The sequence below is a fragment of the Patagioenas fasciata genome, chromosome 3, assembly GCF_037038585.1.
Source record: "Patagioenas fasciata isolate bPatFas1 chromosome 3, bPatFas1.hap1, whole genome shotgun sequence".
NCBI classification, from domain to species: Eukaryota; Metazoa; Chordata; class Aves; order Columbiformes; family Columbidae; genus Patagioenas; species Patagioenas fasciata.
This window is the reverse complement of record NC_092522.1, coordinates 2,085,879-2,113,841: the sequence shown is the minus strand read 5'-3', so window position 1 is coordinate 2,113,841 and position 27,963 is coordinate 2,085,879. Positions and strand designations below refer to the sequence as shown.

At 43.3% G+C, this 27,963-nt stretch overlaps 1 long non-coding RNA gene across 6 annotated transcripts in view; it reads left to right on the top strand.

Moving 5' to 3' along the window:
* LOC136100059 (uncharacterized) overlaps nt 1–23,122 on the top strand; it is a 296,518-nt gene extending 273,396 nt beyond the window's left edge. For 3 of the 6 annotated variants that reach the window (XR_011738055.1, XR_011738052.1, XR_011738053.1), the window contains one exon: nt 17,069–23,122. This is a non-coding gene — a long non-coding RNA (uncharacterized lncRNA). The remainder of the gene's footprint in view (nt 1–17,068) is intronic. The other 3 variants (XR_011738056.1, XR_011738054.1, XR_011738057.1) reach the window with 3 other exon arrangements.
* Nucleotides 23,123–27,963: the final 4,841 nt, after the last annotated feature.

The following is a 27,963-nucleotide window of genomic DNA, read 5'->3' as shown; positions in this document are numbered from 1 at the left end:
TTTCCCCCCGTTTTATTAAGCAAGTCTACTCTCTCTCTTGGAAAGTGTTTCTTCTCTTTCCCCATTCAGCTGAGCAGGTCAGGATATTAGTTACTGTTATTATGGGCTAAAAGCACTTAAATGCAGATACAGGTGAAGAGAAAGATATAAAATTGTTCAGATTTCCTGAGCAACATATTTCTTTCCCTACCTGAATAGTAATTCCCCCTCTCAGTCTTAAATGGGCCAAACCCTTTCTCCTGCAAACAAATATTGAAGCACCGAAGCAGAACAATATGTATTCAGCACAATTTGCACAAGTTATACTACACATACTGAAAATCCTCTTGCAAGGGCCTAAATAGCTGTGCTGCTGTCAGATGTGTTGCCCCTGTTCCAAAAAAGAAAGGAAAAAAATAAAGTACACTACAGTAGCATTTTTCATAAGGGAATGGGAATGCTGACCAGCTTTTCTTATTAACCTACTTTGTAGGCAGTATTGGAGTAGCTACAGGAAACTTTTTAAGTATGCTTTTCCCAGTAAAGGTCACACAAATATTCAAAAAATGTCACGCACAGATTTTTGCAGTGCATTTAAGACCTAATCAAATTGCACCAAGGAAATGAACTACTTAAAAAGTAGATTCAATTAGTTTGGGAAAGGTTTGTCTTAAAATATTGATGTTTACACACAGAGCTGAGTTTTGAGAGATTTGTTCCTCATTGAACTTGAAGTACACTTCTTCTGTACTTCACTGCCTCCGTTTTGCAGAACTTAAGGCAGAATTGCATCTTTAATGTAGGTCCAATCTCATATCATCTGCTGTCTCCAGCATTTATGAATCATGTGTCGCTCCAACCAGCACGTGAGTGTGTGACACACACACCAGGTGTGTTTTCCATAAAACCAGGCTTGGTGTGTTGCAGTTAAAATAATAAGGGAACCATACAGCTCACAGATAGGCGTCATTTACAGATTTATTAAATCTCTTCCAAAAAAGTCTCTAGTAAATAATCTGTTTAGTTGCTGTTTGTGTGCAGTGAGTAGAGACAAAAAATTAGAATAGAATGTATAAGAAATCAGTGACTAAGCAATTCCATAGGGAGACCATTGTTTTTCACTAAGCACTGACAAATATATATTTCAGAGGACAGAAAAATAAACTTTTATTCAGAAAATCCTAACATATCTTGAAATGTGAAAACATTAAATTAAATCCTTTTTCTCATCCGTGGTTATTTGTGATCCAACATCTGTTAGTTTTTCAGTGTGGCATTCCCCACCTGCTGTAGATGAGCCCCAAATGTTTGGTGTTTTTACTCCAGAGTGCTTCCAAATACAAGTCAAAACAAATGTATTCAATATTCTTTTTGTTGTTGTTGCTGGTAGTTTTGTTATGCCAACAAACTCCACAGCAATTTACAATAAATACAATGGTAGGTGAAAGAATTTTCAATTTAAAAAAATGGGATTAAAAAAAGCAAACTAAAAGCTATGGTCAGAATATAGCTTCCTGACGTAGAAAATACGTATCTAAAAATTAATTTAAACAATCTCAGAGTATGTTATTGAAGAGTGGCTTAAGAGATACCTTAACGTTGCTATGGGAACAGGAGAGCACTCATTCTAGAATATTCCTTTGTCTAACAAACCCAGGTCTGCCGAAAAGTTGAAGTCACTAAACCTACTCTCAGGGTGAACTGTACGGTGTGTAGTAAGAAGATAGTTAGCTGCCTATTGTAAGTGTTTACTATGGTGCTACTATGGCTTTGTGTGAACGAGCGGCACGGTCACTGGAAGCTGAGGGTTTAATTTCACCACATCACAGAATCACATATCACACAGAATCACAGATTGTTAGGGATTGTATTTGAAGTAGATAGAAGGATTCTGCGGTCTCTCCAATCCAAAATGTCACTGTTGCCAGTGAAATTGCCAGTGTTGGTTTGTATGTCACGCATGCGTTACACATAGAATAACTTCTCATTTATATTTTCTTTCTTCATTGTGATTATATGATATGGAAGAAATTAGTTTTGGTCTTGAGAAGTATGGTGAAATGTCTTTTGCCGTGTACAAGAGCAGTGAAGTCCTTTGGGGTGTCTGTCTTGTGTGTGAGTTACTACTGGCTTGTCTTGGAGGTAAAAAAAGAAAGTAATATCTTGAAAAGCTCTTTCTCACTCGTTTTTCACTTCAACTTTTGTTCCATTCTTTTTCCTGCCACTCCATCATTTGTATTTGTTTAGTACTTGCGAGCTGCAAATAATTTTTTAACTTAAAATGTTCATATTATAGGACAAATATAATTACTTATTTAATTGCTGCCATTGCACAGTAACAATCACCAGCAGGAGCTGTGGTGCTCATAACCAGTGAGAATCAGGAGAGATTCCCCCTAGAGCAGGGAAATGATGAAAGTGAAGGCTGGTTTCTCAAAATTAAAGGCTGGTTTGACAGGCCATGGTTCTGGTGATTCACGTCATTAAAATAAGAAGAAATATTCCTCTGAAAACAGGAACCTCCTCCAAGTTTTTCAGCTGTTTTTAGCCTGAACCTCATTCTTCTCTGAGCGCCTTTTCAAGATTTGCATACAGACAGAACTATTTGCCTTTTTCCCGTTTTGATATAACTATTTTCAAACAGGAAAGTTATTTTCCTGCTTAATGTTTACCTCCTTTTTAAAGATTTTTTTTTTTTCCTAGAAGTAACAAATGTGTTCACTTCTGAATATTAACATCTATTAGCATCATCTGCTAAATGAAATTAAAGCCGTTGAACTGGATTCGTGTAAAACCAGTCTGAGAGCAACAGTTCATTCAGGAAGAGCTTTGATTAGCTGATGTTTGAAGTGTTGAAGATACTGGTGAATCACCTGAGGAGTCAGATGTTACCATTTTATACGTAACATGTTAAATATTCCAGGGACATGTTATTTAAAGCAATGTTTCCAACTCTGTAACATGGGGATATTTGACTATTGGTAGCGAGTGGCATTGCCCGAACTTGCTCACCTTTGACATTATTAATAAACCCCAGCATAGCTCATAAAGAGTAAAATGATCTTTTATCTTTCAGTTTTGTACAGTTGCTATTACTTACGTGCATTAGAAGCTATTGCAGTCTCTGTGGACTTAATTACTGGGGCAAGAGGGGGAACCTTGCATATTAAAAGCAATAATTTTTAGTATTAAAAAACTGCTTGCGACTCTTGTGCTACAGCATGAAAAGCTTTCTAGTCTCTCATTTTGCTCCTTAATGAAGGATCAAACACTATCTGTTTATTTGTTCCAGGAACAAATGCAAGCAATGGCAGCAGAAATATCCTTTACATAGTTTTAATTACTTTAAAAAAAAAATCCCATTTTATTCTTAATATTTTAAATATATCCATTGAACACATAGTTCACTGCAAACAGTAATCTAGCCTGATGTTGTTTATGGGACTAGCTCTTCAACTGGCATGAGTAGGTGTAGTTTTATTGTCATCTGAATTACCTCAGCTGTAAGTGGTTCTAGAAGTGGTGTTTCAAACATCAGAATACCCAGAAAATTATCAGCGTTCTCAGAAAATGTTAGAGCTTTGAGCACATTTATTCTCTAGTGGGAAAAATGCCATGAAATCTTGGCCCTGCCAGCTCCAGAAATCAATCTCTCTCATGCTCCCTAGCATTAGATTGTTGCTTTATTTCCATTTCAGTTGCAGAGTTCAGCAGCAACAGGGATCACGTGCTGCCCTGATCCCCCCAGTGGGTGGCAGTGCCCAGTCCCATGGGCTTTGAAGTGGGACTGTCCCCTCTGTGCCACCTGTCTGTCTGTCCAGCCCTTGCCCTGCAGGACAGCCGGCACTTTGGTTGTGTCCATGCATGCCACAGCTCTGTCTGGGGGAACATTCCCTTCCTCTGGATGTGGAGATGTTTCTGTTCTTGCTGTACTGTACAGTCTTCATCTGGCCCAGTCTCTGACGTGAGACACCTCCAGCAGGGCTGTGCCTAAAAATAATGATCATCTCTCTCCACCGCACCATCTTTTCAATTTTTGTTTAGACCAGATGAGCTGTCAGTTGTGATTTAACTGCAATTACAATATTGACCATTTTAACATCACTATAATGGACACATTCATTTTTTTTCAGGTGTTTTTTCCCCTTTTTCTGTGGCGTTAGCTTGTTCCGGGTGGGGAGCAGTTGTTAAAGTGAATTATTCCAGGAACTTCTCCGCACTTCTGTAATTCTTCTCTTTTCACAGTTAGACAAACAGTAAGATCACTTTCTTTCCCTGCAGCAGTTTTAGCACTTGCCGCATGTGCTAGTCCTACTAATCCACACAACATTTCTCTTTTTTTTTAACTATAGAGAAGGAAATATTAGCACAATTCAGATTCTCATTAGCTGAGTACAGGGACATCAGGAGGGAAACAGAGATATTTTACACAGTGCTAATACATGTTGGCTTTTAAGGGAGTTTTTGTATCACTGGATTCTTAAGACCCACGTAAATGATTTTTCAGGTCAGGTCTGCCTATGGTAGTTGTAACTAACTTCAAGACGTTGTTTTTATTTGCTAATCTATAAGCACAGCCGAGCTTTCACCAGGCGAGCGATCAACAGTTCGGTTGCCAGCAAAGCGTTGGGAAGTCGGGGTTGCCGAGCATTTGTAGCTGATGCAGGAGAGATAAGAGGAGGCTTTCCCTGCAGTTTACCACTAGTTACATCTGCAAAAGGCGGGGATGCTGGGCTAATTACAGATGATGGATGATATGTAAAATTAGCTTTCCTTTGGAAAAATTCCTCCTTCGTGATGAGTAATACAAATAATACTTTTCTGGTCAAGCTAAATGTATTGATGATTAATATAAAATTAAGATAAATTGTTTGTAAAAAGTGCATTAAATATGCACTGAAATGAATTAAGTATGCATCATATCCTATTAATCACTGGGCTTCTCTTCTGTCAGCCTTGGTTTTGTTGTGTTCACTGTGTCTTCATCCTTTTGAGCCACCATCACCAGCCACCTCTGTGCGCACACCTCACGTGTCCTTCAACCCCACAGCTCCTCAGCATCTCCTCCCCTCTCAAAGGCTTTTTGTTCCCCTCAGTACCCATTTATGCCTTAGAAAATTACTCCTTATGGCTAAGAACTGCAATACTTTACGGTGGACTAGTTCATGTTCTGTAGATCTGAGAAGGTGAGAGGTTTTGCAGTCAGTGCGTGTCCTGCCAGTGTTGTGAAGTTCTTATCGTCTCTCACAAGAAAATAATAGGAAGGGAGAAGATTTACAGACTTTCCACAAACATATTTGAGAGGAAAACTCTGGTTTTCTCTTCCTTTTTAAACACAGGTAGTCTGTAAGGCCCAAATCAGAAACACGCACCTTTGTACAGCATGATTTTCACAGTTTGGGCTCTTACTTTTTGGCGCTAAGTCTGACAAGCTGGCATTGCTCATTTTGTGTGAGTGACAGTAACCCGGAGCTGTGTTGGTGCTGTCAGCCGGGGTTATCCACGTCCCGCCGCGGTCTTGGATTCCCCTTCTGATGGAGGCACAGATCCCATTTGTCTTTGTAGCTGGAGAACTGGCAGACTCAGTGAAGTTCTACCAGAAGGCCCTCTCAAGTCCCTACGGCTGATTTTGTTATGGCTTTTTTTCTTTTTCATTATGTTTGACATTTTGAAGGCCGAGTCTCGTTATAGCCAGGCAATCTCCAGCACCAGGCTGGGGAAATGAGTTCTGCGAGATGGAGAACATATGAAAAAGAGTGACCACAAAATTAAAATGAGATTTGAGGCACATTTTTGTCCTGTGATGTAGTCTCGTGAGATATATGCTCAACACAAGAAACCAGAAACCTTAAAAATGAGAGCAAAAGTGATCCTTCTTTACTGGGCACTGGAGACATGGAGAAGTATTCGGTTCACTATGGTGTTTTTAATGCTGAGTGTATAAATACCCTTGTTAATGCGGCAACATTAATATTTGCAAGGCCAATCATGCTTTTGTGGTTTTTATTTTTTAAAATCCAGCTTTCCTTCTATTTCACCATATGATCTTTCGAGGTCCCTTCCAATGCCTAACATTCTGTGATTCTGTGTGTGATTATGTAAAGGCTCTTTTATGCTGATATGAGTTGACTACTACAGCGATGAACTCCAATACCACAGGAAGACTAAGGCAAAACAAAGCTCCCAGTCGCTAAAAGCCATTCCTCCTCCAAGTCTTAGAGCAAGCAGGCAGATGACACAATTTAAATATCTGTGACTATATTAACGTATCAGTGACAAACTAAATTTAATTTGCAAGCTCAGTTTCTGCCCTTCTCTGCCTCTTAATGAAGGTGCTCTATCTTCTAAGAATGTCCAACTGTGGTTCCAAAATAGAGCAAATTCTTAATAATGTAATCAGATAGTTAAACGTTAGCACTTGTGACAATTTTGGCATTAAGTGTTCTCATTAAAGTCACTTTTGTCCCTTGTTTATGGCAAGTAATGTTGAGGCAGCAAGATCTGAGTCTCCTTTTTAAAACCACCCTGTTCCCCATTCTTTTAAATGATGTAACAATGCTGTAAGGACTTGAAACCAACCCCTTATCCAGGGAGGGGACGGGAGATGCCACGACTTGTCTTAATTCGGTCTGAGCTGAAGAAGATGAATAGCAGTATGCAAACCCTGGGATGTGGACTTTGGAATTAAATTATCGGATATAGTATTTCCTTCTGCTGAAGACTTTTTGCACTCTGATGTGAAATATGGTGGGCATTCAGTCTGTGACTAGGGCTCCACACCATCATAATTATGCTAATGCAAAGATAATAGCTGTAAGGGAAGAAAATTAGCACATAATCAGTTGAAAGGCTATGTCTTCATTACTAAAGAATTGGAAGTTATTTAGTTTTCCTGTAACAAGCACGAAGAGAGAATTAGGATTTGTATCTGGAAATGTACAAGTATTTGGCTATTTTGTTTTTGTAGGAAAAAACTACTCTTTTTTCCTTCAATAGGATTATTTTTGTTAATGTGAGAGGCCATTGAAGGCATGTTATGAAAAATGAACCAGAAATTTTTTAAAAGAGAAAAAAAACTTGTCACAGTTAAATGTCCATTGCTAGGCTGCATCAATGAAACCAGAGCATGCTGTGGGACGCCAGACTGACCAAAGCTGGGGCAAATTAAAATGAAATTATTCTATTGAACCCTACCAAAACGAATTTTTAAATTTTCCCTCTTAGAAATATTTAGAGGAAATTAAAACTTCTTACGGGGAACTGGCAGCAATATAATTTCCCTCCAAAACATTTCAATGAAAAATCCTCAAAGGAAAAAGGTTACTTAACTTGGATGGTTATGAACGTAATTGGGTCTTCCGATATGTTGCATTTATAGTTACTTCTGAAATGTATCTTGCAAGTAGGATGTAGAAACAATTCTAAGCGAAGAGTAGGTAATATTTTGACTTAATCTGGAGGGTAGTTTTAGATGACTCATAGAACTATTGACCAGACTGTATTAAACATAGCTTGGGAAAATGTCAAAAATATTTCCTTGGTTTCCTCTTGCTTTTTGTACTTTCCCTGGAGCTTGTCCCCCCCAAAAAAGCACCACACGTGCATTTTAGTTTTGCTTCCCTTTGATTTTTCTCCCTTTGCATAGAGTCTTATTGATCTTTCGTGCTAGATCTGCTTTTATCCATTTATTTTTGTTGCCTCTTGGGAGTCGGGTTCTTGACTTCCCTGATATCAGTTTTAATCTGACAGATTGGCAGCTCTGATGGCTGCGGATCAAAGCTTCCCTGTCAGGACAAAAGGAGTCTGCACACACAGAAATCTCAGTTCAAAGGTACAAAAGAGAAAGACGAAATGAAAAGTAAGAGAGAGAGAAAGGAAACATTCTTTTAAAACAAACTGGAAGAAGATAAACTCTCAAAATCAGGCTATACAGCAAAATGTGCTTGTGATGGTGAATAAAAGCCCATTTTGGAAACTGGGGAACCTATTTTAGCTGTTTCAGGATCATTTCAGTGGAGTAAAAACCAAAACACTATGCAAGGAGCATCCCAGCTTCAGATTACCCTCAGTAATCTGCTGAACTTCACTACATCTTTTGAATGAGCAATGGCTCTAGGGAGAAGAGTAGTCCAAGTGGCAACTAAGCATCTAATTTAGTGAGACAACCAAACTAAAGGCTGCAAAGTAACTGTAAAACTGATAGGCTGCCTCTTTGAAAAGATTTTTCTAGGTGAGTGCTATGAGTTTTGCTACACATACTGCATTCCTCTCTCCTTCAATTTAAAATGGGGCTTAACAAATTTCAAATAAACACAGTGTACATGAAAGGATGCATGTATTCATGATGGTTTCTCATAACTTTATGGCTTATAAATACTGAGAATATCTGCAAGTCCTTTAGAGCATCTGCTTTGCAACAGCTATTTTCAGATGGTTTCTCTGTGTAAAGGTTGAGAGTGAAGGCAGTCCTGAAAATGCTGACTAAATACACCAAATAAGGAATTGCTCCAGGAATTCAACAAGATGCCGATACCTATTTTTAATATATTAATTGACCTCAACCCTCCTGAAAGTATTTAGTTGGCAAACAGATCTTTTTTTAGCTATAATAATTACTGAGTAGGGATAATCTGACTGTTCCTGCTATTCCCTACCAGGAACATCCGTTGAATCATGTGGTTCACTAAATTTTGATCGGATGCCAGTATGAGTTAGTGTGTACTGGAATATCTTGCAGATTAATAAAAAACCTGCACATCCTGCTGCCATGTGCAAAACACTTGCAGGGAAAATGTATGTGAGGAAAATAAAGTACTGGAAAAATAAAGCCATCTGGTGCGTGAACAGCAAAGCCTGTTGAAAAATTGTGTCTGCTCTGCAATGGAAATAAAACAAACAAACAAAACCCCTCCCTGTGATACTAATTCCTTTCAGTTGCTTTAGTTCAATAAATATATTCCATTTTTTTCCCCCTCCTCCACTGAAATTTAGTTTACAATCTTTAGAAGGAAGAGCTGCTTTGAAATAAGTAATCGAAGCATTTAATTTTCATTCCTGTAAGATAGAAAGAGGATTTTTTTTTCCTAAACAAAGTACTTGAGTGTAAGTTTTGTCTCCTGCAAGAGTTCATTTAAAAATAAGCATAAATCTAGGCAGAGTTTAGATTTAGAGGCAGGGGCATTTTCAGTGAAAAACATTGTTAGAATACATTAAATGTGAAAAGTTTCAGCCAGCTCTGATGAACAGGGTCCAAAGGTTACTTCAGACAAGCCATAAATGGTATAACATAATCCTCAAGTAAAATTTAAATGACAGCCCTAAGGCAGGAAACAAGATTGAGTTACCATTATAAAATCAAGCTGTCAATATTTTGATCCTCCAACAATGCAAGTTTACTGAAGAAAATTGCAGTCAGTCTCCAATTTCACACATCATTGGAAGCAATAACAAAGAGCTGATAAGAAACACTTGATGTACTAATGCCCTAAAATGTAAGCTGAAAGGAGCAATGAGACAATTGTCCGAAGTCCAATTGAGATCCTGTTAGTGTGCGTATGTCTGACTAATTTTCTTAGCTGTTGATAATGAGCAATAGTCATCTATAAATTTCTATTACCATGAAGGCTTTAAAAATTAAATATAATTGATTTTTTTTCGAGAGAGACCACTCTCAAAACAGCCTTTATTCCTGTTTTGTATATGTTGTTCTACACCTATGTAACATCACTAACATCACTCGGCTTTTTCTGTAGAACTGAGAAAAGGATGTGTAAATCTATTTAGATGAAAATGTCTTGAATGTGAGTGCTATATTCAGTAAAATACCCAGGGTCACAGGGTGAGAAGTATTTGTTCTTTCTGCGGCTCAGAGAGGGCATTGCGAGCTGACCGGTGCTGGCCCGTCAGTCGGTGTTGGCTTGGCCTTTGAGGAACTTGCAAAGTAATGCAGAAGTATATGTGTGTACGTGCGTATATATGAATATGTCTCTGAGTTCAGACTTGAGGGCTGTCTCATTGCTGAGGCTGCCAACAAAGCAGTCAATATTGAGATGGGGATCCATTTACTGCCTCATTTTTCTCTGCCTACCACACCTAAGCAACACTTGGAAGAATTTGTCATCGTTGCTGACCTTAACAGAATTCAGACATAAAAGGAGAAAATGCAGTATCCTGGTACTGTTTAGCTCTGTTCTCAATTTTGTGTGCTCAATGCTGACTCACAAAGTTGTTGAGTTAAACAGTATAAGATTTCCAAAGTCAAACAAAAACTTGACATTCTTTTCCTTTCTAGCTATCACTATCCTTCTACAAACTCCAAATATCCTTGATTTATTAATGGCAAATCTGGGGGAAGGAGGATTAGAACTACTGCAATAGCTGGCTTCAACTGCCTCATTTTAGAAATGAAACTTCAGTTTGAATTCACTAGTTAGAATGTAGCATATTTTTGTGAATACACATTGACAATTAAAAAAAAATCTGCTCCTCTAAAAAGCCATTATTACAATATTCATTTTAATCTTCAGATATTCAATGCCACATTTTCTGAATATTCATCTTGAGAGATTTTCAGGTTTTCAACATAAGATTTGTTCTTTCCTTTCCTGAAGCATTCTCCTTGACCCGTGACCCAACACTGTCTTTACTGAATTGAATTTCCATTGTGTTAGGAAAGGAATGTTTTTACATCTATTACTTGTATTGATAAAAGCTGAGCTCTGTGTTATCTTGCAGACCTGTCAAATTTTGGACTAGATTGTCGTGGTATCTCTCAAAGCTCTATAAGGCAACTTGATGAAAAAGTACCGTGGCAATGAGCAATGCTCAGCTGGCTCCCCCGCTGCTGAGCCTCTGGCACAGAGACTTTGATCAGATTTAAAAGGGATTTAGTCCCCTATGGACAGGCACAAAGGCTGTCTCATTCCTAAAACCTGATTTAAGGGGGTTCGAACGCTTCCCACCCACTTGAGAAGCTGTTGACCCACTGTTGTCCCTGATGAGCGTGACCTTAGCAGGGTAATGGTGGAATAAGAGAGGAAGGTGTTAAATCAGGTGGGATATTTCAGAGGTGACTTGTGCGAGAGACTCTCACCTGTTTAGCTGTAGTGGGTTAAAACTCTGCATCCCCCGCTGTCTGTGCTCTCAGGAATCAGAACAAAATAGGTACTGTAGCTGCTGTAATTGGATGCTGGGATTGAATATGTGCCTATACATCGGCAGCTTCACTTATGCATATATTACCCTGAACCAATGATCAGTGCCTGTTTGCAGAGTCCCTTGTTTTCTGATTGAAGAAAGTGGGCAGAGGGGGCCAGTAAATTTTTAAATTAACACTGTAGCTTTCTAATGACCTAAAAATCTCATTCAGAGACCCATTAAAGCTAATGTTATACCTGTCTTTATTCAGGAAAGCAATTAACCATTTTAGAGATTAACCTGTCTCTAAATGTTCTTCCAAACCTGAGTATACAAATCATAAATATTACTAATCATCGCTCTGGATTACAAATTAGAAAAAGACACTTGGTAGGGTTATGTCAAGAAAAGGAAATGATGCTATTTGATTTATGCACCAAATTAAAACTGTCTGAATGAGCTCAAATTTAATCATAGACACAGTGAAGTGCTCACAAATGCTCTAAAGACCAGTAATTGTTCATACAAATTATTCAGAAGAACTTTTGTAGAACAAATGTGCTGGAGAAAATCTAAACTGTTCACGGTCAGTTCTGGAGTAGAAACTGCCAAAACTCATTAAATTATTCACTAACTATCATTTGTTCAGCTCAGTGTATTACAAAAGTTATTGATTAGGTACTTTATAGTAGTTGGATGTATGTATGGAGATTTGTTTTTCTCTTCCTCCTGTTATTTTGTAGTATGTTGTTTTTTTTGAAAAGAGACAGAGGGATTAAGTTATACATTATTTATAACATATGCTTAGCTCTCAGATGGTGAGCTAATGGGGATGGCACTGTTAGAAGTAGTCTCTAACCTTTTCAATATTGCATTTCACTTTTCCAAAATGAACAGCCTTTGCCTGAAATACTATATTGTAGATAATGATGGAAAAGCAAAGAAAATACCCAGTCATAATATATATGAAAGACTAAAAGCTTTCTGGTAGCTATCTATCAAACTATTTTCTTCTTTGAAAAGCATGGGGGTTTTGGTTATTTGTGTGTTTGGGGATTTGTTGTTGTTGTTTTAGTTTGTTGTTTTTCCTCTCTCTACTTCAGCACAGCAGAACTTTCCCCAAGTGGAATTCGATAGCTTATTATGCTACGGTAGCACAAATTCTTGACTTCTGAGACTGAGCGATATTGTGTCTAATATGTCATAAATACTTGAAAGTCAGTTTGGCATCTGTAGGGGAATAGAGTATTAGTGTATGAATCTCTATAGCTGGTGATCAGAAGGCGCTTTCCACAGTTAACTGACAGAGACCAAAAAATGTATCATATCAACTCTAACTTTGAACTTGAAGCGTTTGGGAGGAAATCGCGTCCTGGGCACAGTGGATGTGCCCTGGGCTGAGCTGTTGGGTGATGTTAGGGAAGAACGGGACAAAGAATATTCAACCTTTAATTACTCTGACTTAGGAGATATTTTTATATCTTTGGAAGAAATAGGAGAGTTTGACTAGAAGGGATTACTGTAATAGTTTCCTGTTACCTGTATTTTATAAATGCAGGCTTAATATTTATGTGCTGTCTTACCATGTCCCAAATCTCAAAAATCTCAGTAACTTTTTCATAATGTTATTTTTGGATTTGGCCCATGTATGAAATTAAAAGTAGAAGAATTCCTTTAGAGTGTGGATAAAAACTCAGGCTGAGGGTGTGGATATATAATAACCTTAGCTCTGACAGTGACATTAAATATCCGCCAGTAACGCGTTTGTGTGGCTGTGGATCTTGGAGCAAGATGTGTGAATGTGTCAGACGATGCTGTTCCTGACAAACTGTGACTGTCTGCTCTGCAAGCGTATATTGTCACGGCAATAATCTGCAAAATCATTGAGACTCATCTCAGTGTAACTCTGGGACTTTGTGTCGTCAGCCACATATGCTTGATGCCTGATGCTAACAAATGCCAGCGTGCCTGATGCTTTGATCCTAAAAGGTTTTATTTTCAATAGCTACTGCAGGCTGACGAGACACGTGGTGACAGCGACAGGAGAGCGTTAGGCACTGGTCTAAGGAGAAAAAGGGAGAAGACTAGAAATGAGGAAATCTGTGACCCTTTCTAGTGCTAAGGGTTCACCTCCCTTTTCTGCTTACTTGGTGAGGGCTGTTAAATTGCAGTGCCAAACCCATTTTCATCAGTGGCCTAAAAGCAACAAATGTTTGAGTATTGGGGATTATTTAGACAACTGCTTCCTAGTTCATAACTGCTCAAGCACCAGCCACAAGGAAAATGCGAAGTTATGCTCTCCCAGCTGGATATATTATATATCTTGTGTCTGGAGCATCTGAGCAACAAGGTTTGTGTTTGAGATTTAGCATCTTGAATCTGAATTGCTTTCAAAGTAGTTGCGGGAATTAAGCAGAAATTATTTCTAATAAGGAACTACAATTGCTTCCTTGTTCCCTGGCAAACTGAAAAAGACACAAAATCAGTCAAAGCTCAGCTTAAATTCTTTATCTGACTTTACTATGAGTTCCCAACCTGTCAGCAATAAAAGGCCCTTCATTCTGAGGGGTAACAGGGCCCAGCTCAGGATCCAAAACAACCCAACCGGGGCTGTGGAAATCACTGCTGAGCAGCATCCTCCAGTGTGTGTCTGGGGTCCCTTTGTTCCAGCCACATCTTGCTAGATGTTTGGAATTCTCCAGGCTCTGCAGGGAATACAGCGGTGCATTTAAACACAGGGAAAAGAGCTGGTGCAGGTAACATCAACTTTTCACACCCAGTCCTAAAATCCAAGGTACCATTTTGCATTAAGAGAATAATGAATCCTTCAGATGAACAAATGTTCAAATCCTGGAGCAATACACTAGTGAGACAGAGGTTTAATGAATTCTTCAGCTGGTGTAAATTGGCACAGTTTCAATGGAGCCCACAAAAAACCCTAGGCCTGGCTTTATATAAATATACAGTAATGATCGCTCCCTCTTCTGTTACGAAGCTTTTATCCTCAAAAGCTATGTTCCACGGAGATTATCTTGACCATTTTTCCCCCATTTTAAGGTATCAGCTCTGACCTCTATATTTAACTGTATCATTTTCTCTTAGAAAATAAGGCAGCACTTTCTGAGGGTGGCTCATGCATTGAACTCGGCTGTCACAGCTACTCATGCTGCCTTGGGTAATTGGCTGCTCACAAATCTTTATCTCATGTCTAAAGGTAAATAACTATTAAACACCCTAGCATAAACTGAAGCAGTAAATTATCCCGCAGATTCTTTTTACTGATCTGTTTTTCTTGCATTTATTCAACCTGTAAATCAGAGCTGAACAAGAAGTTTTCAGAGCAATGGCCACAAGGATCTTTAAGAGATCTAGAGCCATAAATGTGGAAGCTGAAGATGCTGAGGCAGAGACGGGCTGAGCTCTCCTCCCCACACGGTTCACACGCTGGCTCACCTCTGGCAGCTTCCTCAGCGCTGCATGAAAGATATTCTGCTTCTCTTTTAAAAAACTTGTACAATTGTTTTGGGTTTAGTTTTTGAAATGGGGGCAGGTTTATGGGTGCCCAGCTTTCTTTTTCAGTGAGCAGTGGTCTGAGCAACCACTCATTTGGGATTTGGCTGCCTCTTGGCCCAAGTGGTTTGAACTCACATGCCCAGAAAGGTGCTGGGAAGCAGAAATCCAGATTCCGTGGCCCAGGAAAAGCAAAGGGAATGATGGTTGAAGGAAAAATTGTGGGGAGGTTTGGAGAAATAATCCTTGGATCAGAGACTGAAGGTCAGGCCGAGGGAGGAGGCCTTGCTGGACTGAGCCTCCTGTCTCCTCATGAATTGTTCTGCCCCCAAACCATTAAAGCGAGGGGAAGCACACATTCGGGTTTTAACTAATTTGTTAGTAAGTTAGTGGTTCTGACTCTGAACACTGCTGTTACCAGCCAGTAACCTTAGTCCTCACCCATTACGAATTGATTAAAATCCGTGTCCTGGACTCTGACAAAGCAAGTGATAAAATCCTGGGGCAACAGGGATTGTCTTGTAAAGTTAATTCAAGCTCCTGGGTGCTGTTCCAACCTGCAAGGCAGAGGAAATCTATGAAATAAAGATTTGCTTATCTTTGGCTCCCTGTCCTTCGTGCTGTTGGCCAGACGCGTGGTTCTGCTCATGGAGTGATGCTGCACAAGGAACGTCATGGGCTGTGTTATTTATTCGCCTCTGGGTCCAATTCTCAAATCCGCAGCAGTCCTATAAATGTGTGGTGTGGCTTTTGTCTGGATAAAATGTGTTGATTTCTTTATCTGAGTACCATAGAAATGTACAATACAGCACTGCCGAGCCTTTGGGCACACAGCTCAATAGCTGGATGGAGGATGGGTGCAGGTAGGAATAAGTCCTCGTTGGAATATTCCTGTATTTTTTAAGTACTGCGTCGTGCTTGTTTTCTCTGTTATGGAAGTAGGTCAAGGAGTTTGTTTTCTGGCATTCTCCCCTCTGTATCTGTTACATCTTTGCAGTCAAACTCTCCTTTAAAGTACAAGCCAATTAAAAATTCAGGACTTCCAACATTTGAAAAACAGGGTTTGGGGACTAAGTCTTGAATATGTATTTCAGTAACACGGCTTGAAGACAGCCTTCAGAAAGCGCCTGTTTTTCCGGACCTGGAGTGCCTTTTTCTTTACTGCGGCTGTTCTGTAAATGCTGGTTTTTTTCACTTGTGTCTTGCAGTTAAACAGAACCGTACCATTTATACAAGTAATAGCAGATTCTTAGACAAATCACCCGATTTAGCCAACAAACATTTTGTAATACCCACAGAGAGGATAAAATAACTGGATTTTCCCATTTATATGCTAGGCTTGGATTTTTGCCTCCTGTTACTCTAAATATATTTTCCTCAGAGGGAGACTATATTCTGGATTTCAGGGAAGTTATGACACTGGCTCTTTCAAACCTGCTTGGCACCACTTCATAGTCTTTGCTATGGCTAATTTGGAAGGGTCTAGGCCAGACCGTGGTTCCTAATCTTGGTCACAGTCTTCAGATTCTTTTGTGGTCTAAGTAAGAACCTTTATTTGTTCATGTCTCTCCCATGCCATATATATGTTGTATAACATATGGCATTGTATTAGTGTTAAGCATAAATTATGTGAGTTAAAACAGGATGAGGAGTAGCTGGTATTTAACTTCTTCACATTCCTCTGTTCTGAATGTAGAAAAGCTCAAACATTTTATACACAATCTTCCTCTGTCTCTCGAATACTTTTGGCTTAGGTTCTGCATTTTCCCTTTGGTTTGGGTGCTGAATGCCCTCACCCACCCAGCCTGTTCAATCTGTATGATCTGTTATTTCCACCAGCTCTACTCCCTGGTACAGATTGCTCAGAAATTCTGGAGTGGTCCCCTGTATAAAGCCAATGCTCATCAACACCTGAAACATGTTGTCCTTCCTGAGTTATAAATACTTTTCAAACCTACTTTGCTATTTATTTTCCCTGTGTGCTTGTTCTGCTACAGATCTGCTATTTGTCATCTCCAAGTCACTTCAGGTAGAGCTTTTGCAGCTCGAATACCAGCAAAGCAGTGGGGTGCTATGCTCTCAGGCTCCAGCTCTGTTCCAAACTCCTCTGCAAACTTGGTCAAATCACCTCCCCTTTCAGTGGCCCATCTGTAAGCTGTGAAATGGCATCTGACAAATGGAAGACTCCTTGTTATCTGTTTTACTTTTTACCTTTTCAAAACAGTGTGTGTTATCTTTGCTAAATTATAAACTGGAGTTTATCTGTTTAAAAACAGCAATAATGGCCTAAAATTACTTGTGACCTTCAAATTCTACTGAAATACAGTGCAGTGGGACAGGTCAAAACTGCTCATTGGTTTTGTAGAAGTGCCTATAATGTTAATGTAATGTTAAGTCTCACATTCACTTCCTTGGGTTAATTTTATTTTCTTTTGTTTTTCAGGAATGATCAAAGTAACACAAATGCCTGGGGGCATCCTGTGGATCAGTATTGCTGCCGCTGCCACCACCTGCAGCTCCACTGGCCGGTGCTGGACGTCTCTGTTCCCCGCCATTCCCTTTGGAGTATTCGTGGGTATGCTGAACAGAATTTGGGGTGTCGGGAAGAAGGGTGAGTCACTAGCAGCTGTGGTGTGTGTTCCATTTGCAAAGTGAGTAGAAAACTGTTTCTTCTACCTATTCTTTGACAGTATTGTGAATGTTTGATGTCAGGTGGGGCTTTGTTGTTGGTTTGGTGGGTTTTTGCATTTTGCTTGTGATAATTTCACAGAGAGGCTGCGCCCACCCAGGACTGCAGGAGCAGGGCTCCCTTATTCCTAATGCAGTCCCTGCACAGGGGGTGGGTGAAAATCCCTCATTGCTTTATATCCCATCTAAAACTAATCTTATTTATTTTTTAATGTGGCGCCTTTATGGCAGCAGCTGGTGCTGCTTGTGGAAATGTGTTACCTTTTTAGCTCCCTCTCTCCTGGGCTTAAATTGACGTGCCTGGTTTTTTGGCACAAGCATATTTTGAGCAAGTTCTGTTTACTGTCACCCAGCTCATGCGCTGGAATGGGCCCATTTCAGGTCCCTAAACAGGGAGCAGCTGTTTGGTGGACACGAGAAGTGACAAAAAGGCCTGGAAGTTCTTGAGGGAAACTTCAGTATTTATGTCAAAGAGAGTCTATCTAGTCTCACTGCCCTCAAAAGAATTAGTTTAATATTTGCTGTGTAGAAGGACATTTTGAGCAACTCTTTGAGGCTGGTGAGGGTGGAGTGATAGATTTTTTTTGTTTCTGTAGAAGTACCAGGAATGCTGTTACATCTTTCTCCCTGCAAACACGTCCTGAATGTTGGCTGCTGATTTGTGACACCTGACCCCACAGCCCAGGCTGAGATGTGTGACGGAAGGTCCATGTGGACACAGCCAGGACAGAGGAGAAAACATGCCCTGGCTCCTGAGACTGAGGTAGGGGCTGCTAACCAGTAACCATGGCAACCATGTTGTCACTGAGCGTGGAGACATTTACATGCCAAAAAATAAAAAGAGCCCAAATACACTTCACCATACATTAACACTCCAGCTCGCTTGGAGATCTGTCCCTCACTTTTGTTCCTTATGGATGTTGACAGCTGTGGCTGTCGTGTGTAGGTAGGAGTATTTTTCCCTGCTCTATACACTGCATCAGCAGCAAATATTGTTGCTGGTGGTGAATGCAATGGCTTCCAATTAAAAGGAGATATTTGAAGTTGGAGAAACACTGAAGACAATTTTGTATTCACCTTAAAAGGTTTCGTCTATCACACACTTCCAAAAACAGTGTGCTCGCATCAATATTTATAACATTCAGCTCTGTGTTTTCACAAAAGAGCCATTAATACAACATATCAGCTCTGGTGACAAGTTACATTTTATTGCTGTCAACAAACAAAGATGTTATTTCTCTCTCTACAAACTCCTCTCTTTTCTTTTTTTTTTAATCGACCATCAGGTTTGACTTTTGAAGGATGTGTGTGGATGTGCTTTCAAGTATTTTCTAGAAGGAGAGATGACGGGGTGAGCTCATAGGAGCTTACGGAAAACACTGATTAGTATTTTTGTACGAGATTACATAAAGATTTTGAGAGAAATTCTTTGCTTGGGAGGAATTAATTCAACTTCTAAAGAGGACTAGTGACCCAGTGCCCTCATTCAGGAGGGGAAGGTCTCTGAAATAAATATGTAATTTTGAAAACACCTCAGAATATTGATCACTCTGCGGTTGTTCTGATTTAAATGAATTTGTAATTTTTACTGGTGTAAAGGGGACAGATCCATGTCCTAATACTTAATAATCTGTCACCGTATCACATGTGTGATTTAGGCACTTCATAGTGTCAGTTCTCAGCGTCCCGCTCAGGTGAGTGTCCTCGATGAGCGTTGCCTCCTGAGAGCAGGTCAGTAGGAAAAAACAATAAAGTATAAGAACATCCTTATAAAAACCGTCAGCTCTCCAGCTCGTTAATTGAACTTACAGCTGTATCATGATCACCTGCTAATATTCAATTTTTAAAACCACTTAAAATCAGATAAACTAGCTCAATTCCACACAACTATCCACTTTAGTCAACTGTGCCTTCCTGTTACAGAATTCATTTTCTCAGGCCTCCCGTGGCTCTCCAGCTGCCAGAATCGTCACAGCAGCTCCAGTGGCCTCCACACACCTGCTGCTGTTGCTCGGTACGTGCTGGGGGCTCGGGGGGCACTCGGGGAAACACCTCCAGGGCAGACTCTGCCACCACCGTCAGTTTTGTTTCATTTGTTCTGCCAACTGTATTTATTTCTGCGTGCAAAGCAAGGGGATGGTTCGTTTGCTTCGTCGCTCGTGTTGCCAAAATGGTCATGCTGATTTTTTCCAGGCTCATGTCTTGCGATCCCAGATGAGACAGCAGAATTCGAGTTACGCTGAATAATTGCACTTCTTGGTTGAGCCATTTTTGTAGACCTCTGTGTGTGTGTGCTGGTTTTGGAGAATGGTTCTAAGCTCTTCTGAGTGCTCTCACTAGCTATAGATCATTATTATCACATGTTAAATCCATTGTCAGTAGTGGATCCTTTGCTCACCAGCAGCTTATCAGGAAAAAATACTTTCCCTGTATCTATTTTGTGCCGTTCCAATAAAATGAGGGGGATTGTTGCCGTTGGTTCAGTGAGGTGCAGATGCAGACTTGCGCTTTCCAAGACACAGGTGAGTACCTCAGGATCTTTCAGCTTTAAAATGCAAAGAATAGGCCACAAATGCAACCGAGTTCTGTCAGCCCCCACTCCTCTGGCATTTATTTTGTGTCCTCTGTCTCACTGTACTGAAGTTTTTGAGTATATTTAGAGTATAATGCCTTTCAGACTGGTTATCCTGGGAGTATTTCTGAGCTTCTCTGAGCTAATTGCACATCCATTTCTATTAAAAAAAAAAAAGAGTGTTGTCTTTGCTGTTTTGCAAGATTTTATTTAATTGTTCTTTAATAAGATCAGCCCCAACCATAAAATAACCCTGGAAGAGGCCACAATCCATGTCACTCAAGGCACATGACATGGCTTGGAAAGAACCTGTGGTAAATCCAACTCCAGTGGACTTTAAAGAGGGAGCTGGTGACCTCCCTAAAATGCATTTGAAATCTCGGCTTTACTGAGGTCAATAATAACCCCCCCAAATAGCCCCAAACCGGTTTAAAGAACAGGTAGAAAAGTACTTTCTTTCAGTGTTTTGGACACAGCGGTCCCTAGAACTGGGCTCTGCGCTGGTGTCTTCATCATCATGACTGAAACATCGAAACCTCATGCGGTTTTAAGAAATAAGTGTTGGGATGTTTAGCTTTTCACATTCATCATTTCAATCTTTGCACGATATCTTCAAAGATTTTGTTTTTAATAAAAATGGAATTGCTCTGCAATCCCATGAGTTTTGCTTTCAGTGAGGAAGTAAAATTGCGTGACATAAAAAAATCACAAGGAATGACAACAGTGAAGTCAGGTTAGAGACTTAATTGGTTTTAATTGAAAAGTTATCTACTGGCATTATCTATCTAGACTGGCATGTGTGGGAAAGTGAACATGTTTGCTTTTCACAGCTCCACGGATACAAATACAATTTTCCCTTCTAAATATTTTCAGATTTCTCATGCAATGCTCAGGGTGTCTTTGGAACTTCTCTGGCCTTTGGGGAGCACTGCTGTGTTTTGCTTTGGCTTAGGATGATGGTTTTATGTGAAAAGTCTGTGGTCATGTATGTTCAGTGTAAACTTGTGCGGCGTTGGAGGATCCAGCATCTCCTCTCTCCGGGCACGAGCAGCGCGTCGAGGACCAGCCCTCTGGGCATCTGTGGTTTCTTGTTTTGTTTTGTATTTAGGGGGACTCATTTTTTTTCAAATAAAACCACAGCAAGAAGAACTGAAAGGATGGGTATGACTGGGAGCAAATAAAACCTCAACAAAATACACAGTGAATCCTATATAAAATATTGTTATTGGGGTAAAAATGTTTCATAAGCGTTCTTTAATGCTGGCGCTTTCCTTGCCTTTTCTCTCTGTGGTACTTGAAATACAAATGGAGATAATTCTTTTTGATGTTTGGACACGCTGTGCTGCGTCACGTTTTGATTTGTCCATTGACAGAAATCACCTAACTGTAAAATGTAAAGCAGAGATGGAAACAAGCTAACCAAGGGCAGAGGTTTAAGAGTTTTGGATTTCAGCACTTTGTAAATAAAGAAGTGGGAAACTGGGGAGATATGGCTGGGGTGGAAAAAGTCGGTTCATCTTTTCATACTGGATGCACTTACTTGGGTCGGTCCTACCATTTGCTGGGAGACATTGGTTTATCTGCTTAGACATTTCTGTAGAGGAAGCCACACCAAACCACTGCCTGACGGATTTGGGCTCAGCACCTCCTGGACTTGCAGGGAACCAACGCCGCCACCCCGCGCCGCACACGCCTCACCCGGCAGGTCAGCCGCTCCCTGACAACAACCGTTCAAAAGCACTTTGCTGCTGTTTGGTGACAAGCAGTAAAACTTCTGCAGGAATTGGGTGTGATTAAAACCACAAGAAATTGTGATTACAGGGAACTGTAGTTCAGGATTTAAAACTAAACTGCAATGTATCTTTGATATAACCAAACACAAATGAGCAAATGTTAAATGAAAGAGGTTGTGGGGTATTTTTTTAGTTTCTCCAAGGTACTAGTACCAGACCTAATGCCAGCCGCTCATTTATATATGAATATTTCATGGTGTGTTAACTCTTAGACTAACCCACTAAAATAGCTAGTTACTTTTATATTGTAATTCGTGTATGACCTTTGTGATCGGAGTATCTGAGAACACAGGGAGGTTAATGAATTCTGTATTATCTCACCAGTGTGAAGTACTGAAGTAATAATCTCTTGTTCCACAAGGGAGAAGAGGGGACATGTCATGTCCAATATTTTAGCCTGCGACGAGCTGTAAACTAAACCCAGCTCTCCAGAACTGAAGCAACTAGGTCACTCCTGCTCTCACTAGGCCACCCGGTGGATGAATTACAATGTATGTTTTAAAAACATATTTAAGTTGTTTAGGCCGGGATCCAAATTTTCCTTTCCTTTGGAAAATTTGCCTTTGTTGCTCTGACACCAGCTGTTGTGGGTGGCTCTGACTGGTTATGACCATTGCCGAAGTTCTGGGTTTGTTGGGGGAAAGTAACGCTAGTGGCACAGATGGCAAATACTGTTACTGCCTTATTCTCTCTGAAAACTGCTTTTGTGTCGCATTGTACAAGGGGAAACGCTGCTCTTATGACAGATACAGTATTGAAACTACTCGGTGCTGAAACACTTTGCAAAACCTTCCCATTGACACTGTGGCTTTGTTAATTTGTAAGAGCATTTGTGAAAACAGTGTAGAGGAAAGATGAGAAAAGTTCAGAGGATTCATCGTGCCTGCTCTCTGCTCAGAGCACACGCTCCTCTTAGGTCATCTCAGTATCACAGCAAGAACAAGCGCATCTGCTCTGCTGTCATCAGGAGCAGTGCAGGACCTACAGGGCTGACGATCCTGTTCAACAACAGGTGTGCATCTTCTTTCATTTTTCTTCTGTTTCTATTTTTCCTCCCTCCTTTTTCCCCCCCTTCTCCTTCTCTCTGCCCCCCACCTCTTTCTCCCTCTCTCCCTTCTCGCTTTCCCCCTCCTCCTCTTCCCTCCTTTCTCCCCTGTTCCCCCCTTTCCTTTCTCCTTTTCTTCCTTCTCCCTCTCCCCCTTTCTCCTTTTCTCTCCCTTGTCCTTTCTCCCTCTCTCACCCTTTCTCCCTTGCCCTTTTGCCCTCTCACCCCTTCCTCTCCCTGTTGGCCTTTCTCTCCCTTCCTCCCTTTTGCCCTTTCCCCTTCTCCCATGCCTTTTTGCCCTTTCTCCCTCTCTCCCCCTTACTCCCTTTCCTTTTCTCCCTTTCTCTCCTTTGCCCTGTTGTCCTTTCTCCCACTTCCCCCTTTTCCTTACTCCTTTTCCTTTCTTTTTGTCTCCCTTTCCCTTTCTCCCCCTTTCCTTTTCCCTCCCTCTCTCCCTGTTTCTTACCCTTTTTCCGTTCCCCCCCTTTTCCCTTTCTCCCCCATCGCCCTTTCCCTCTTTCTCTCCATCTCTCGCTTTCCCTCTTTTTCCCTCTCTCCCTGTTTCTTTCCCTTTTTCCCTTCCCCCCTTTTTCCCTTTCTCTGCCTTTCCATCCCTTTCTTGCTCTTTCTATCCTTCTCCCACTTTCCCTTTCTCTCCCTCTTCATCCCTTTCTCCCCCTTTCCATCCCTTTCTTGCTCTTTCTACTCTTCTCCCACTTTCCCCCTTTCTCTCCCTATTGTCCTTTCTCCCCCTTTCCCCCTTTCTCTCCCTTTCCTTTTCTCCCTTCCCCCTTTCCCTTTCTTACCTTTTCTCTTCCTTTCTCCCCCTTTTGCCCTTGCCCTTTCTCCCGCTTTCCCCCTTTCTCTCCCTTTCCCTTTTCCATTTCCCTTTTTCCATTGCCCTTTCCCTCCCTCTCTCCCCCTTTCCTTTTCTCCCTTTCCCTTTCTTGCCCTTTCTCCTTTTCCTTTCCCCTTCTCTCCCTCTCTGCCCCCCTTTCTCCCCCTTTCCTTTCTCCCTTGCCCTTTTCCTCTTTCCTCCCACTTTCCCCCTTTTCCTTTCTTTCCCACTTTTCCTTATTCCCTTTCTCTTCCTTTCGTCTCCCTTTCCCTTTCTCGCCCTTTCTACCCCTTTCACTCTTGCCCTTTCTCCACCTTTCTGTCCCTTTCCCTCTTTCTCCCTCTCTCACCCTTTCCGTTTCTCCCTTCCTCACGCTTTTCCCCTTCTCCCTTGCCCTTTCCCTCCCCCTCTCCTTTTCTCCCTTTACCATTCTTGAGCCTTCTCCCTTTTGCCCTTTCTCCCCATTTCCTTTCTCTCCCTCCCTTCCCCGCTTTCACCCTTTTCCTTTCTCCCTTTCCCTACCTTTCCTTTTCTCTCCCTCTCTACCCCTTTCTCCCACATTCCCCCTTTCTCTCCCTACCTTCCTTTCCTGTTTTAGCCCTTTCCCCCCTTTCTGTTCCTTTCCCTTTCTACCTTTCTCTCCCTTTGCCTCTCTTGCTTTCTCTGTTTTTCCCTCTCTCCACGTTTCTTTCCCTTCCTCCCATTTTCTTCCTTTCCTTGTTCTCTCCCTTTATCTTTCTCACCTTTTCTACCCTTTGCCCTTACCCTTTCTCCCACTTTCCCCCTTTCTCTCCCTCTCTCTCCATTGCCCTTTCCCTCTTTCTCTCCATTTCCTCTCTTTACCTTTCTCGTGCTTTCTCCCTTTCGCTGCATTTCTTTTTCTCCCTACCTCCCTTTTCTGCTTTCTCCCTTTCCCTACCTTTCCTTTTCTCACCCTTTCACCCCCTTTCTCTTCCCCCCTTCTCTTTCTCCCGCTTTCCCTCCCTTGCCCTTTCTCCCTTTACCTTTCTCACCCTTTTCCCATTTCTTTCTCCCCCTTGCCCCTTCTTTCCCCCCCTTTGCCTCTTGCTTTCTTTTTCCCTCTCTCCCCGTTTCTTTCCCTTTTGCCCTTCTCCCTCCCCCTTTCTCCCCCTCTCCATACCTTTCCTTTTTCTCCCCTTTCTCTTCCTTTCCTGTTCTCTCCCTTTCTCCCCCCTTCGCCCTTTTTGCCCCTGTGCCCTTTCTCCCCATTTCCTTTTCCCTCTTCCCCTTTTCTCACCCTTTCTCTCCCTTCCCTTTCCTCTCTCCCCTTTTTGACCTTTCCCACTTTCGCCTTTCGCTGTTTCCCTTTTTACACTGCCCCTTCCCTATTCCTTTCCCCATCTCTCCAACTTTCCCCCTGTTCCTTACTCACTTTCTTTTCTTTTCGTCTCCCTCTATCCCCCTTTACCTATCTCTCCCTCTCCCCCATTCTCGGGGAAGAGAGAGGCGGGGGGGGGGGGGGGGAGATAGAGGAGGGCGGGGAGATGGGGGGAGGAGATAGAGGAGGAAGGAGATAGAGAGGTGGGGGAGATGGGGGGGGGGGGGGGGGAGATAGAAGGGGGGGAGATAGGGGGGGGAGATGGGGGGGGGGGGAGATAGAAGGGGGGGAGATAGGGGGGGGAGATGGGGGGGGGGGGAGATAGAAGGGGGGGAGATGGGGGGGGGGGGGGGAGATAGAAGGGGGGGAGATAGGGGGGGGAGATGGGGGGGGGGGGGAGATAGAAGGGGGGGAGATAGGGGGGGGAGATGGGGGGGTGATAGAGAGGGGGGTAGATAGAGAAGGGGGGGAGATAGAGGGGGGGAGAGGGGGGTAGATAGAGATGGGGAGGGAGATAGAGAAGGAGGGGAGATGGGGGGGGAGATAGAGATGGGGGAGGGAGATAGAGATGGGGGGGGAGATAGAGAAGGGGGGGAGATAGGGGGGGGGGGGAGATAGAGAGGGGGGAGAGATAGACGGGGGGGGAGATGGGGGGGGGAGATGGGGGAGGGAGATGGGGGGGGGAGGAGATAGAGATGGGGGGGGAGATAGAGACGGAGGGGAGATAGAGATGGGGGGGGAGATAGAGGGGGGGGAGATAGAGATGGGGGGGGAGATAGAGGGGGGGGAGATGGAGATAGAGGGGGGGGAGATAGAGAAGGGGGGGGGAGATAGAGAAGGGGGGGGAGATAGAGAAGGGGGGGGGAGATAGAGAAGGGGGGGGGAGATAGAGAAGGGGGGGGGAGATAGAGAAGGGGGGGGGAGATAGAGAAGGGGGGGGGAGATAGAGAAGGGGGGGGGGAGATAGAGAAGGGGGGGGGAGATAGAGAAGGGGGGGGGGAGATAGAGAAGGGGGGGGGAGATAGAGAAGGGGGGGGGAGATAGAGAAGGGGGGGGGGGAGATAGAGAAGGGGGGGGGAGATAGAGAAGGGGGGGGGGAGATAGAGAAGGGGGGGGGGGAGATAGAGAAGGGGGGGGAGATAGAGAAGGGGGGGGAGATAGAGAAGGGGGGGGAGATAGAGGGGGGGAGGAGATAGAGGGGAGAGATAGAGGGGGGAGATAGAGGGGGGAGATAGAGGGGGGAGATGGGGGGGGGGGAGATAGACGGGGGGGAGATAAAGGGGGGGGGAGATAGAGGGGGGGGAGATAGAGGGGGGGGAGATAGGGGGGGAGATAGAGAAGGGGGGGAGATAGAGAAGGGGGAGATAGAGAGGGGGGAGATAGAGAAGGGGAGGAGAGAAGGGGAGGAGATAGAGGGGGGAAATAGAGGGGGGGGGGAGATGGGGGGGAGATAGAGAAGGCGGGGAGATAGAGAAGGCGGGGAGATAGAGAAGGCGGGGAGATAGAGAAGGCGGGGAGATAGAGAAGGGGGGGAGATAGAGAAGGGGGGGAGATAGAGAAGGGGGGGAGATAGAGAAGGGGGGGAGATAGAGAAGGGGGGGGAGATAGAGAAGGGGGGGAGATAGAGAAGGCGAGGAGATAGAGAAGGGGGGGAGATAGAGAAGAGGGGGAGATAGAGAAGGCGGGGAGATAGAGAAGGCGGGGAGATAGAGAAGAGGGGGAGATAGAGAAGGGGGGGAGATAGAGAAGGGGGGGAGATAGAGAGGGAGGGAGATAGAGAGGGGGGGAGATAGAGGGGGGGGGGGAGATAGAGAAGGGGAGGAGAGAAGGGGAGGAGATAGAGGGGGGAAATGGGGGGGGAGATGGGGGGGAGATGGAGATAGAGAAGGCGGGGAGATAGAGAAGGGGGGGAGATAGAGAAGGGGGGGAGATAGAGAAGGGGGGGAGATAGAAGGAGGGGAGATAGAGAGGGGGGAGGTAGAGAGGGGGGAGGTAGAGAGGGGGGGAGATAGAGAAGGGTGAGATACAGAAGAGGGGGAGATAGAGAAGGGGGGGAGATAGAGAAGGGGGGGAGATAGAGAGGGGGGAGGTAGAGAGGGGGGAGGTAGAGAGGGGGGGAGATAGAGAAGGGTGAGATACAGAAGAGGGGGAGATAGAGAAGGGGGGGAGATAGAGAAGGGGGGGAGATGGGGGGGGAGATTGGGGGGGGAGATAGAGAAGGGGGGGCAGATAGAGAAGGGGGGGCAGATAGAGAAGGGGGGGTGATAGAAAGGGGGGGTGATAGAAAGAGGGGGAGATAGAGGGAAGAGATAGAGAAGGGGGGGAGATAAGGGGGGGAGATGGGAGGGGAGATAGAGGGGGGGGAGATAGAGAGGGGGGAGGCAGGGTGGGGAAGATAGAGAAAGGTGAGATAGAGAAGGGGGGGAGATAGAGAAGGGGGGGAGATAGAGAAGGGGGGGAGATAGAGATGGGGGGGGAGATTGGGGGGGGGGAGATAGAGGGGGGAGATAGAGGGGGGGAGATAGAGAAGGGGGGGTGATGGGGGGGGGTGATAGAGAGGGGGGGAGATAGAGGGAAGAGATAGAGAAGGGGGGAGATAAGGGGGGGAGATAGAGGGGGGGGAGATAGAGAGGGGGGGAGATAGAGAGGGGGGGAGGTAGAGTGGGGGGAGGTAGAGTGGGGGGAGGTAGAGTGGGGGGAGGTAGAGTGGGGGGGGAGGTAGAGTGGGGGGGGAGATAGAGAAGGGTGAGATACAGAAGAGGGGGAGATAGAGAAGGGGGGGAGATAGAGAGGGGGGGGAAAAAGAGGGGGGAGGAGATGGGGGGGGATAGAGGGGGGGGAGATAGAGAAGGGGGGGCAGATAGAGAAGGGGGGGAGATAGAAAGGGGGGGAGATAGAAAGGGGGGGAGATAGAGGGAAGAGTTAGAGAAGGGTGGGAGATAAGGGGGGGAGATAGAGGGGGGGGAGATAGAGAAGGGGGAGATAGAGAAGGGGGGCAGGGGGGAGGGGGGAGAGGGAGAGATAGAGAAGGGGGGGAGATAGAGAGGGGGGGGGAAAAAGAGG